General features: G+C 43.1%; 1 protein-coding gene across 4 annotated transcripts in view; it reads right to left on the reverse strand.

The window, feature by feature from the left end:
• Window positions 1–12,500, reverse strand: part of dgki (diacylglycerol kinase, iota) — a gene marked incomplete at its 5' end in the record, with an annotated part of 80,551 nt that overhangs the window by 52,985 nt on the left and 15,066 nt on the right. The window contains one exon of one of the 4 annotated variants that reach the window (XM_080022484.1): window positions 1,325–1,401. The exons of the other annotated variants lie outside the window; for them this stretch is intronic. Of the gene's footprint in view, window positions 1–1,324; window positions 1,402–12,500 lie in introns of those variants that run through there. 4 annotated transcript variants of the gene reach the window in all.

Genomic DNA, 12,500 nt, shown 5'->3' on the forward strand with positions numbered 1-12,500 from the left:
GGCACAACGGGAGCATTGGCAACTTGTCTACGGGAGCCAGTTATTATACAGGGAGAATCTACTGTGTGTGTGTCTTCTTCCCCCCTGAAGCTCCATATAAAGCCCATCATTATGTCCCAGCCTATACACCGAGGGAGAGGGGATGTCATGTCATCTTTGAAATCCCTCAACGGCTCTCTCAGCACTGTAGTTCCTAAGTAACCGAGTACGGGGAAAGGGGGAGAAGGGTGGGTGGGGTCAAAGGTCAGTGTCGCTGCTTTGTATACCACGAGATCCCTGACCTTCTAACATGTGTGTTAGTGGCAGTCACTTATGATACATTATTGTCAACACAACGCGCTCAGGGATTCTGACACAAATGTTTCTTAACAAGTTTCAACATTACATCACACGTGGTGACGACTTGAAATGATGCTGGCGCCCAAGTTAAATGGCTGTCAGTGACCGTGCAATTACAAACAGACCGATTACTGTAACCTCTGTGCTGTCGTCCTTGGAAAGTTCATTGGCCATTAGGATATATATTTTTTATTCTTTGCTTTAAGGAACATCTTTGCACTAAGGATCGTGTAGGATTTACTGGGGGGAAGCCCATGTAGAAGTGCTTCAAACTGCAGTTTTGGTAATGGCTGCTAGATGCTGCTTTGGAAACCCTCTGACTTTCCACAAGGTGTTAATATTTAAGTTTACTTCTCAGAAATGGTAAGTAACTTGGATGATGTCAGATGGCGGCAAGTGTGAAGCCAAACCAGAAGCTTCGAAACATCTCTTCAGAAAACCAAATTGGTGATGTCATATGACGCTATGTCCATTATTATAGGAGGAAAATTTGCATCAACGTGCTGTAAGTGCACTCGATTTACTTGCAGGTTTTCAGAAGAACTACATTTTTGTTATGACAACACGCTAACAATGCTGTCTGACTACACTTCAATACTGCATGATAAACAGCATTCATTGTTTTAATTTAAGTTTATGCCTTTTAGCATTTAATTGACTAACCAACTAATTAATAAATCACTTAATTTATTAATTGACCAATTTGTTAATAACAAATGACGTGCTTAATTACTTAATTCATTAATTGTCAAACTAACTAACAAATTAACAAATAGAATTAACAACTTTAAACCTTTAAGCCACAGGTCATTTAAACAAACACCAAGAGAGATAGGTAGCAGGAGCAAGAGCCATTTAGCGACAGCAGCTAGAATAGTTATGCAAATGTGTCATGGACCCATCCCATAAACACCAGTATGGTCGGTGTGAGTATCACCGATGAAGATGATGGTTACGCTGACAAAGTGTCCGGCAACTCACTCACCTGCGGCCAAGGAACCTCCTGTACCAGCGGACCTTTTTTACCTTCGCTCTTCTCTCCCTCTTTTCGCCTCCATTTATCATTGTTAGTAATTCCACAGAATCCTTTGCCTTCTCACGCTCTGACCCCGGTCTCATTCGCCTCCAAAGTAAGATGGAGGAATGAATTGGAACGAGCCGCCTCCAAATACACAGATACGTGCACACCATCACACTGAGCGCCGGTCAGGTAATTATGGCAATCATCATGACCGCCGACGGACAACTGACACCAGACATTTGAGCTCACCACTGTGTGTGTGTGTGTGTGTGTGTGTGTGTGTGTGTGTGTGTGTGTGTGTGTGTGTGAGACCAGCGGTATCTGATGCACTATGCCATCGGACCCACACTCTCCCTCCCTCTCTCTCTCACCAAAGTATTAATAGATAACCAATCTCTCTCGCTTATTTTGTGTTCGATGCCAAATTATTACGCTGCAATGAGGATGAAAAGATGAAATCCTTTCAATCTTTTTTGTAAGCTACCTTTTTACCTTCTCCTTCTTCCTCCTTCTCTAAGCTCTCCTTTGAGCCCTCCCCACTTTCCCTCTCCTCTGTTTTCATCACAGGTGATTTGAGATGCTATTTTTGGAACGTTACATAAGTGCCTACCTGGCAAGGTCAACCTGGAAAAGAGCTTTCTGTGGACACACGTTCACACATACACGGACGCACCCACACACGCACACACACGCACGCACGCACGCACGCACGCACGCACACACACACACACGTCATGTAGGTGAGTACATGGCGTGCACACGCAGGCACACAAATACCTGTAATTCCAGCCGCGCACCCGGACGAACGGGGCATTCGAACGTTTTTCGAGCATAGTCAGGTAAAGCTGAAGCTCATTTTTTAATGTGCCTATAATCACACAACCCCCACATCCGTATACACACACGACACAAGACCACACGACAAGACACTGCGGTACTGAAAGATGTCTCCTTAATCACTTTGCTGCACTCTCCCACATAGCCCACACACACACAAAGAACATTTTTTACACCGAGTGGCCAACACCAGGGCCGACACTGGAGGACTCCCCAATTACCGGAGGACTCTCTCAGTCACCATATCACTCAGAGCAGTCCAATTCCCTCGCTCTTCCCCCAGCTACTATCTTTGCCTTTCTCTCTCCGAGGCTTCAGGGTCAAGCGGAGGAGTTTGTTAACAAGGTCAATACCTTGTTATTTTTGGGAAGATAACATGTATGCATTAATACTGACATGTTTTCTTTTGGCGGCGGTCAAATTAGCCGCGTTGAAAAGTCGAGGATAAATAGACCGTCTCAAAGTCTCAAAGGTGTACGGGTCATCGTAGCTTAGTGATGGATGGAAACTGCTGAAATCAAATAATATAATATTTCTGAATGAAGGCGGTACACAAAGAAGTAGAAGTTTTCGACCAGAAAGACGTCTTCAGAACAAGATGAGAACAAATTGACGCAGTGATCTGGGGTTTCGCGGTGTTCTCGGCGCAAGCCCCGAGACCATCTTTGTCTTTTGTCTTTTTCTCGTTCTGAGAGCTTCCCTTGTCGCGATTGGTCAAAATGCCGTTACGTCATGGCAGGGGACGGACTTCAACCTGCTTGTCCGGATCACTCAACCTCCTTCTCTGTGCATGTTTGATATATATATTGTATTACCTCAAATAAAAAACGGTAAACAAGGTTGAATCTGAGTCAGTGTGTGTTTTCTTTCTCTTTCCGTGTGGTTCCCGTGTTCCAGTTTTCCTGTGTTTTTATTTTAGATCTATTGTTTTCATTAGATTCTACTTGTATGATACGAAAGATTTTAAGTGGATTGAGTAATGGAGAGAGAGAGATGTGTGGTCCACTGTGCGTCCCGTTTCCCCGTGTCTCAGAACAAAAAAAAAAGAATGCAAGTTTATTTTATATGTTTTTATTTTTAAGTAAATACACGGCACCCAGACGGCAGCTGAGGTAAATAAAAGCCCTGGTCACTATTTGTTGCTCGCATGTTTTTAAGTGTAGCACCTGCTTGAAGATTTGGTTGTGACGACATGGTGATTGAAATTTTGGCGATTTTTTGCGATGTTGCTTGGGTTCCTGGGTTAAAGTCTCATCTCCTAACCGCGTGAAGTCGGGAATCGGGAAATTTCATCCTAGGAACCATTTCGGGAACCCGAAACTTGTTTCCTGGTACTGAGTAATTTAGGCCTTTTTCCAAAGGATTTGAAATTGGATAGTTCCTGGTCTCAAAAAAAGGAATCTTACTTTACTGTAATGCAGCCTTTACAACCAGGAAAAAAAACTAAATACAGTATCAGCTAAATATAACTATAAAGCACAGCGTCAGGTCATGTCTAGAATCATATCACGATATCAATATTATATCAATATATCAGCCAGTTCAATTGTAACTTAATCTCTCAAGTAAGTTAATGTTTTTTTTATAGTCCTTACTCCATCAAGGCTGTTGTTTAACATCATGGCTGTCCTCATCATATAAAAAGTTACTTAATTGGGCTAATTACTTTCATAAGGTAATTAGGCCAAATCACAAACTATGAAATGCAATGATGAATTTCAAATAAACCGTTGGCATAAAAAGTCGTATATTGAAATAAAGTGAGATGCACATGTCACCATTATGTCTTTAAATGGTCAACATAGAACACACAGCAAGCCATGTGAAGGCAAATGTAGGCTTTAAACCCACACTGCTCAGGTAAAATTAGACATTAGTTAAATGTAGGAGAATGATTTCCTTTCATATGCGAAAGTGTGCAACGGAGTGCAAAAAAAGTAGCCTATGCAAGTTCTCAGAAAGGTATTATGCAAAGCTTCGCGAAAAATACATTCACCTTCCAGAACGATCCCTTTTAGATCAGGCTACTCTCATTGTTCGTCTCTCGTCTTGATTAGGCCTGTGTCCCAGAGCACCTGTCTTGAGTGCCTCTGTATGGTTTTGTGCCTTGTTCAAAGCATTGGTCGCATGTGCCAAAAAGTGCCATTGATTAAAGCCATCGCACTCCCTGTTTAATATACACTGATCAGCCACAACATTAAAACCACCACAATAACCACTAATATTGTGTAGCTCCCCCTCGTGCCGCCAAAACAGCCTTGACCCGTCGGGGCATGGGATCCACAAGACCTCTGAAGGTGTCCTGGGGTATCTGGCACCAAGATGTTAGCAGCAGATCCTTTAAGTCCTGTAAGTTGTGACGTGGGGCCCCCATGGATCTGGCTTGTTGTTCCATCACATCACACTGATGCTCGATCGGATCAGACCCTAATCCTGACCGTCCACAGGCCACCTTCTTCCATTGCTCCATGGTCCGGTTTTGATGCTCACATGCCCATTGTAGGTGCTTTTGGCAGTTGACAGGTGTCAGCATGGCCACTTATGACCTGCGGTTACACAGCCCCACACAAAGCAAGCTGTGATGCACTGTGTGTTCTGACACCTTTCCATCATAGCAGCATTAATTGTTTCAGTAATTTGTGCTACAGTAGCTCTTCTGTGGTATCGGACCAGACGGGCTAGACATTGCTCCCCACATGCATCAATGAGCCCATGGGCACCCATGATCCGGTCACTGGTTCACCGTTTGTCTTTCCTTGAACCACTTTTGGTAGGTACTAACCACTGCATAGCGGGAACACCCCACAAGACCTGCTGTTTTGGAGATGCTCTGACCCAGTCGTTGAGCCATCACAATTTGGCCCTTGTCAAAGTTGCTCAGATCCTTACGCTTGCCAGTTTTTCCTGCTTTCAACACATCAACTTCAAGAACTGACTGTTCACTTGTTGCCTAATATATCCCACCCCTTGACAGGTGCCATTGAAACGAGATGAGTAATGTCACTTCATCCGTCAGTGGTTTTAATGTTGTGGCTGATCAGTGTACTTGCATATAGATATAGAGAAGTTATGCTGTTGTTGCAATACCATGGCAATCCATCTAGGCCAAACATCTCAGAATGGATCACTCATCAAATCCCCTGGTCACATTATTTAGACCAACATAGAAGAGGGAACCACCAAAGGACCATCACAGCAGTGGTGGACAGAACAAAGTACATTTACATTTAGTCATTGATCAGACGCTTTTATCCAAAGCGACTTACAATTATTCAAACACCGACGGACGCAGCCATCAGGAGCAATTAGGGGTTAAGTGTCTTGCTCAAGGACACTACAGCATGCTAGCAGGAGGAGCCTGGGATCGAACCAGCAACCTTTGGATCACTAGACCACCAGCTCAACCTCCTGAGCTACCATCCCTGGTATCCCATCCAACCATTTACTTATTTACTTGTAGTCAAGTAAAAGTCTCAAGAAACATAACTTTCACAGAACAAATTTGAATATAAATAGTTTTCCACTAGCATTCTACAATTACTCTCAATTCTCTAAGAAGAGAACTCCAGCGCCCCTACACTGTCTGAGTCATGCTGACACACCTGTGTTGCCGGGTTAATAGGGTAACCCCCAAACCACCGCAGCATCCATGGCCACATCTAAGGTCAATGTCGATGTCATTAGTGAAATTCAATGCCGTCCATCTCTGTCTCACTCCCTCCTAGTCACTTTTTATCACTGTCGCTCTCTCACTCGGTCTTGCTATGTCTCTCTACCTGCTCTATCTTTATGCTCCACCCGCTTCATCAATTGTTCCTCTTTTCAATCTTTCCACACACGAACGTGTTAATCTCCACGTCGCTCTGGGAGGCACATGTCTGACTCTCTTTCTGACTCATTCTCTCTTTCACTGACTCTGCCTACAGACTCACTCTCTCTTTCTCTCTACCTCCCCCTCCTTTGCTCCCACATCTTGCCTCCTCTCCGTTTCTGTCCTTTCTTTATCCTTCACAGAACATCGCTCTCTCCCTCTCTCTCTCTCTCTCTCTCTCTCTCTCTCTCTCTCTCTCTCTCTCTCTCTCTCTCTCTCTCTCTCTCTCTCTCTCTCTCTCTCTCTCTCTCTCTCTCTCTCTCTCTCTCTCTCTCTCTCTCTCCTCCCTCCCTCTCTGGACCACATGTCTATCTGGGTCAGTGTGTTCAGGAGCTCACTCATTGCCGCTGGTGACACAGCATGTCAGAAGTATGTGTGAGTGTGGGGGTGCGCGTACAAATCTAGTTCCTCTCGGGGGCTGCGCTCGGTGCCCCAGGAAATTGAGCTTTACTGGTACAGCTTGATTAACGTTTGCGCAAGGGCACACACACACACACACTAACAAAAGCAAGAAAATAGAAGTGAAGCGAGACTGAAACAAGAAAGAAAAATAATAAAAGATCATAGAGAAAATGGGAGGGGGGGGGGGTGTAGGAAAAAGGTGGGAAGAAAATGAATAAGAAAGGAAGGAAGGAAGCAAAGAAATAGGAAGCAAAGTTTGGTAAAAACAGGAACAGAGTTGAAGAAGAAAGGTAACAATGAAACTGAGGAGAAGAGGGAGGGAGGGAGGGGAGAGGAAAAGGAGGAAGAGCGGAGGGAACCTGGTTCATACATTTAATGATGTTAGCGGACGTACTGTACTAAAATCGTACTCATGTCTCTCTCTCTGTAAGCATGACTCTTATTGAAATACATACTTAAGTCCCTTTCCCACATGGAATCAATCGTAACATTGCTGGATAAAAAATATCCGTAAAAGGCAGTAGGTAGTCATTCCCACATTGGCCTCCTTTACGGAAAAGTTCTGTATGGAGAGAAATCACCAAATACTCACACAGAGCCTTTGCACACATTGAAATAGTAATGTCACCAATAGACAAGAGTTAACAGCTAAACAGCTAATGCCTGCATTACAAATAATGACTGTTATATCAAAAACAATTTCTGATCAGGACACGACTTACAATGGACAACAAACACGCGCGCACGCACATGCACACACACACACACACACACACACACACACACACACACACACACACACACACACACACACACACACACACACACACACACACACACACACACACACACACACACAAACACACACTGTTCAGTACATGAGTTTGTGCATATATTATTGAGTGTGTGTGTGTGTGTGTATGTAGGGTGGGATGGAGAGCGTGGAGTTGTCATAGTAACCAGTAAACCCACTTAGACTTCCTTCCCTTAAATACAGCATTTCTCTCCCTCTTACTCATTCTCTATCCATCTGTCTGTCTGAAAAGGCTAACCTTTCACTTTTCCTCTGTTTCTTGCTTTAATCACAAGGGGTGCAGGAAAGGTTATCCCAGTTATTTACAGGCAACTATGTGTGAAAGGGGCTTATCATGGCCTGAATTCAAAGCAATGTACAGCAACTCCAAACAAACAAACAAACAAACAAACAAACAAACAAACTCACTAGAGATGTACCAAAACCGATGTTTAAAATAACAATTTGGCCGATGGCTGATGTTGATGTTTGTTTTGTTTGTTTATTTTGTTTTTGTTGTTATTTATTCCCTGTTTTGTGCCAGGGAAACAAAGAAATCTTCATGATAAAAACAGCTAAACTGTTATAAAGTCTTTCAGCCATTCATCACATTGTCTTTGAACGAACATACATTCAATTGTACAAATTTATGAAACAACCTTTAATATCTTAATATCTTAAATAACCTTTCACATGACATAGCCGATCGAAAAAATAATTTTTGGGAAGTACGTAAATTTAAATGTGGTGTGGAGATGGTGTGGTTTGAGCAGCCACACCTGACCTGGATCTCGGATATTGGGATCAGAGTGGCGAGCAACCGGATAAAACCCCCATGCCCACAGACACTCAAGAGAGGAGCCCTGTCATGACCTGTGTCCATCTGCTCCAGGGCTTGTTCTATCAAGCCCTCGCTCCACAATAAGCTTGTGTTTTCTAAGACCCCATTCTCTGTGTCTCTGTGCGGGAGGTCCCTAAAAAAACACCACTTGGGTGGTGCGTGGTAGGCGAAATCGCCACGGTAAATAAATGCAAATCAAAGATCAATTAGAAAACAAATAAAGTTAAAATAATCAAAACTCAATCTGACTGGTGCATTACCTATCTGGTGCATTTTAAATTGCAATTAGTTTTATAGACAAGTCTCTTTCTATCTCTCTGACAGGGAGTGGGTGTGTGAGAGCAGCTGCAGTCGCCATGCAGGAACAGCGCACTATCAACTCTCATTAGATCATTTGGTTTACAGATGCCACACACACACACACACACACACACACACACAGACACAAACAAGCATTCACATAAATGCGCACACACAAATCCTACCCACACACACACACACACGGATGATACGCGTATGCTTGGACTCACATTCATGAGTCTTCACACTGAACACACTTGTGACTGCAATACCAGATAAGTCAACACACTGGACACACACTCATACACCCACAGATGCTGAGGGAAAACACTTTTCAAAAGATAACATATATACCCGCGAAAATATCAAGGTATAGCAAAGCAAACCACAATAGAGAGAGGATATGAAATAAAGATGAAGATCAAATTTAAAATGTTAAAATAACAGAAAAATGAATGTGTGTGTGTGTGTGTGTGTGTGTGTGTGTGTGTGTGTGTGTGTGTGTATGTGCATGCATGTGTTTGTATTCTGCTCTGAGGCGGAAAACACAGGAAGCCTGACTCTTTCCCTCTGACCTTCCTCCTTCTATTTATATAACTCACTCACTCACACACACACACACACACACACACACACACACACACACACACACACACACACACACACACACACACACACACACACACACACACCATACATACACAGGAAACTCAGCCCAATCAACGTACATACTCTCTTCATTAACATGCTATCTATCTATCTATCTATCTATCTATCTATCTATCTATCTATCTATCTATCTATCTATCTTGACTGGACAGGTGTATGTGTGTCCTTTGCTTCACCTCTGCTGTAGACTACATATATATCGCTTACTCGAGGTGTATGAAGAGAGAGACATATATAGAGAGAGAAAGGGAGAGAGAGAAAGAGATGATGGGAAGAAGAGTAAAAAAACAAGATTGAGCAGGCGGCAGTGAAAGAGAGACAAGGTAAGAACGCCTGATAGAGAGAGGAGATTGAGATGGATAATGGAGATAGAGCTTTGAAGGAAAGACGGGAAACAAAGTGAAGAAAGGGCAAGAAAGAGATTAAGAGAGAGATAGAGAGAGAGAGAGAAAGAGAGAGAGAGAGAGAGCGAGAGAGCGCTGTTCTGTGAAGGATAAAGAAAGGACAGAAAAGGAGAGGACGCAAGATGTGGGAGCAAAGGAGGGGGAGGTAGAGAGAAAGAGAGAGTGAGTCTGTAGGCGGTACTGGCTTAATCTGTGACACCTCGACCGAGATCCAAGAGCCCATAGGCCCCGGTTCCTCTCTCTCTCTCCCTCTCTTTATCTTTCCCTCTTATATTTCTCTCTCTCTCTCTCTCTCTCTCTCTCTCTCTCTCTCCATTGTGTGTCTTTTTTTGGCCTTCCACATTCAGCAGTGCAGCCTTTTCCAAGACTCCCACTCCGAAATCCTACTGCCTTCTATAAGTGGAGAGAGAGAGAGCGAGAGAGAGAGAGAAACAGAGAGACAGAGAAGTAGTAGGAGGGCAGCGGCATTCGAAGGGAGTGATAGTGAGGCGATTTTAACACGCTTTGACACGGTTCAGAGAAGAGCGATAAAGACAGATAGTAAAACAGGGAGACACGGATAGAGATAATATGTGTGGCAGCCTATATACAAACACGTCGCCCCGTTAGGATTCAGATATAGGCTTTCAAATGATTCAGCAGAGGGAGAGAGAGAAAGAGGGGAAGAGATAGAAACATAAGTGTATGTAAAATGCTATGAAAGCGCGCCGTGCCACGCAAAGGAACTGTGAGATACTGTCCTCCGCACGGGTGTCAAGACACTTTGGTGATACTTCCTCCTTTATAAACCAAGTTGATGAAGGCTGTACTGTGTTTAAGTTCCTTAGAGTCTGGTAGAGGTAGAGGGACAGGGAGTTGCTGAAAGTCAAGGAGGAAGTCTGGTTCATATTGGACTCAAAAGTGACTCAGACGTGTTAAATCATTCCTTCCATATCAGTAGAAACAGCATTTTTCACAATGTGCCTCTCAGTGTTGTTATGCTAATCATGTTATTATTCCAACACTGTTATGCACCTGGTCTGCTTGAGCCGTATTGTATGCAAAGCAAAGCAATCGTGGTCACGCCGGTGAAGCGTGTTAAACTGAACTTATCTCAAGCAAGATGGAAAGAAGGCTGAAGATTCTACTGCTATCAGTCCCTCTGGGGGTGTTCAAAAATGCTGGGCTTTGCAGAAGAGCTTCTGCAGAAGCGAGTCAAAGAAAATAAACTCATTTTTGAACCTACTACCATGAAGAAAGTCAAATGTCATCACTTTCTATGACAATACGCCTTGAGCGCAGCACAGAAACAACTGGAAATATTTTTGTTTATTTTCTAAACATAAAGAACTATGGGCTCGAAGTTACAGAGAAAGAAAAATACTGTGCCTTTACTTGGGTTCCAGTAATAAGTCTCTAAAATAAACATAGGATAAAAATAATAAATTAACAAACAAATAAATAAATGAAGCGCTGGTGGTGATGTAGATATCTTCTAAGGGAAATTACATTTCAAGCGAAGAGACTTGCATGTTGAATTAGCATGATTACTGCAATCCCAAAATCCCAATTTCCCGGAGCAACTGTCCTCCCCTGAATTATTTTAGCAGGCTTTACAGTAATCTTTACAGAATCTACTATGTTGTTGGGTTGTTGTGTATGTATGAATCAGAAACGCAAAGGGGATGTCCCACTGTCAATGGTGGCTGCTCAAAAAACCGGAGACAAACTCAGATTACGCCTCGCGATATGGGAAGAGGCGTCCGTGGGAGTCTGAAAGGTGAGACTTCACAGCTGAGGTGTGAAAGACTTCCCTGTTGAAAGGAAATTGTTTATCACACTAAAGAAACCTTGAAGTGCTTCATAATGAATGCACTCAAGTAAAAAATGTAAAGTATGTGTTCAACATGACCAAATAGTCAAGGTCCAAGATACATCCCATCATTAATGTATTAACCTATGGTGGGTAAGGGTCCAATTAAGGTCCAACTATTGGTTTTGTCTATCAGCTCAATCAAATAAGTTAACCGTTTTTCTAGACTAACTGTGATGTAAAAACGAATAGTACTTGCTACTTGTAAAATGCAACAAACAAAATATTGAAAAATTGATTGTATAGATAGCTAAGAACAATTCCTTGACGGCTTGAATTCTTTCATTTATTATGTCTGAGAAAAGCTTTTAAAGCTTGGAGTCAATCCCATCGGGTGATGGAGTTGTATGAGCTGCTTCTTCATCTCTCTGGACTTGGGACATCTTGCTGTACACGATTGTGACATTAACGCTGGCCTGGATGAGCTGTAGGTTCAACTATTGAAGCTGCAGACATTCTCTGAAAAGGAACTCAATTTTGGCTTGGTCATAAGCCAAAGTCATTCAAGTCTTAACAATGTCATTGGCTTTTATACGCGTAGAGGTCTAGAGGCCAGGTTGTGTGTTCAGAGACCATTAACACCAAAGCCATTCAAAACAAAAGGGCTTTGTTCAAAGACGACTGACGCCAAAGCTGATCAGCGCTAAATGGTTATCCAACCATTGTAGATCCATAGGTTGCATTGCCAATTAAAACGTCATTAAAAAGTAAGTCAGTGGGTTAATCCATATGCATGAACGGGGCTTTAGCCCCTCTCTTGAAAGCCCCATGGCTCCTCCCATACCCACTCTGTAGAACTGCCACATTTGATGGACAGTGCGATGATACAGGAGGAGGGAGGGGCCATCGGTCCAATTTCAAGTTGAATGCATCTTCTCGACTGAAAGAAGTAGCATTACACAAAATGTTGCTTCACAAGGATGTTTGGCGATCGCTTTGAAGGGTCGTGAGGCCGCTGAAGACCTCAGGCTCAGTTTTTTCTCTGTGCCTCTGTGCTTGCGCTGGCACGTGCGTTCTCTGCCGTCCACCTCCCACACACACCAGCCGTTTACGGTAGTACAAAAGATTGCACTGTAGTTTTGACACTTGGAACACTATTTATAGCAGCGTCGAGGTAATTCTCCATGCCTCTGACAATAAATAAAAAATCATTAAGTGGTCTTTGAATTAT

The sequence above is a fragment of the Zeus faber genome, assembly GCF_960531495.2.
Source record: "Zeus faber genome assembly, chromosome: 21".
NCBI lineage: Eukaryota > Metazoa > Chordata > Actinopteri > Zeiformes > Zeidae > Zeus > Zeus faber.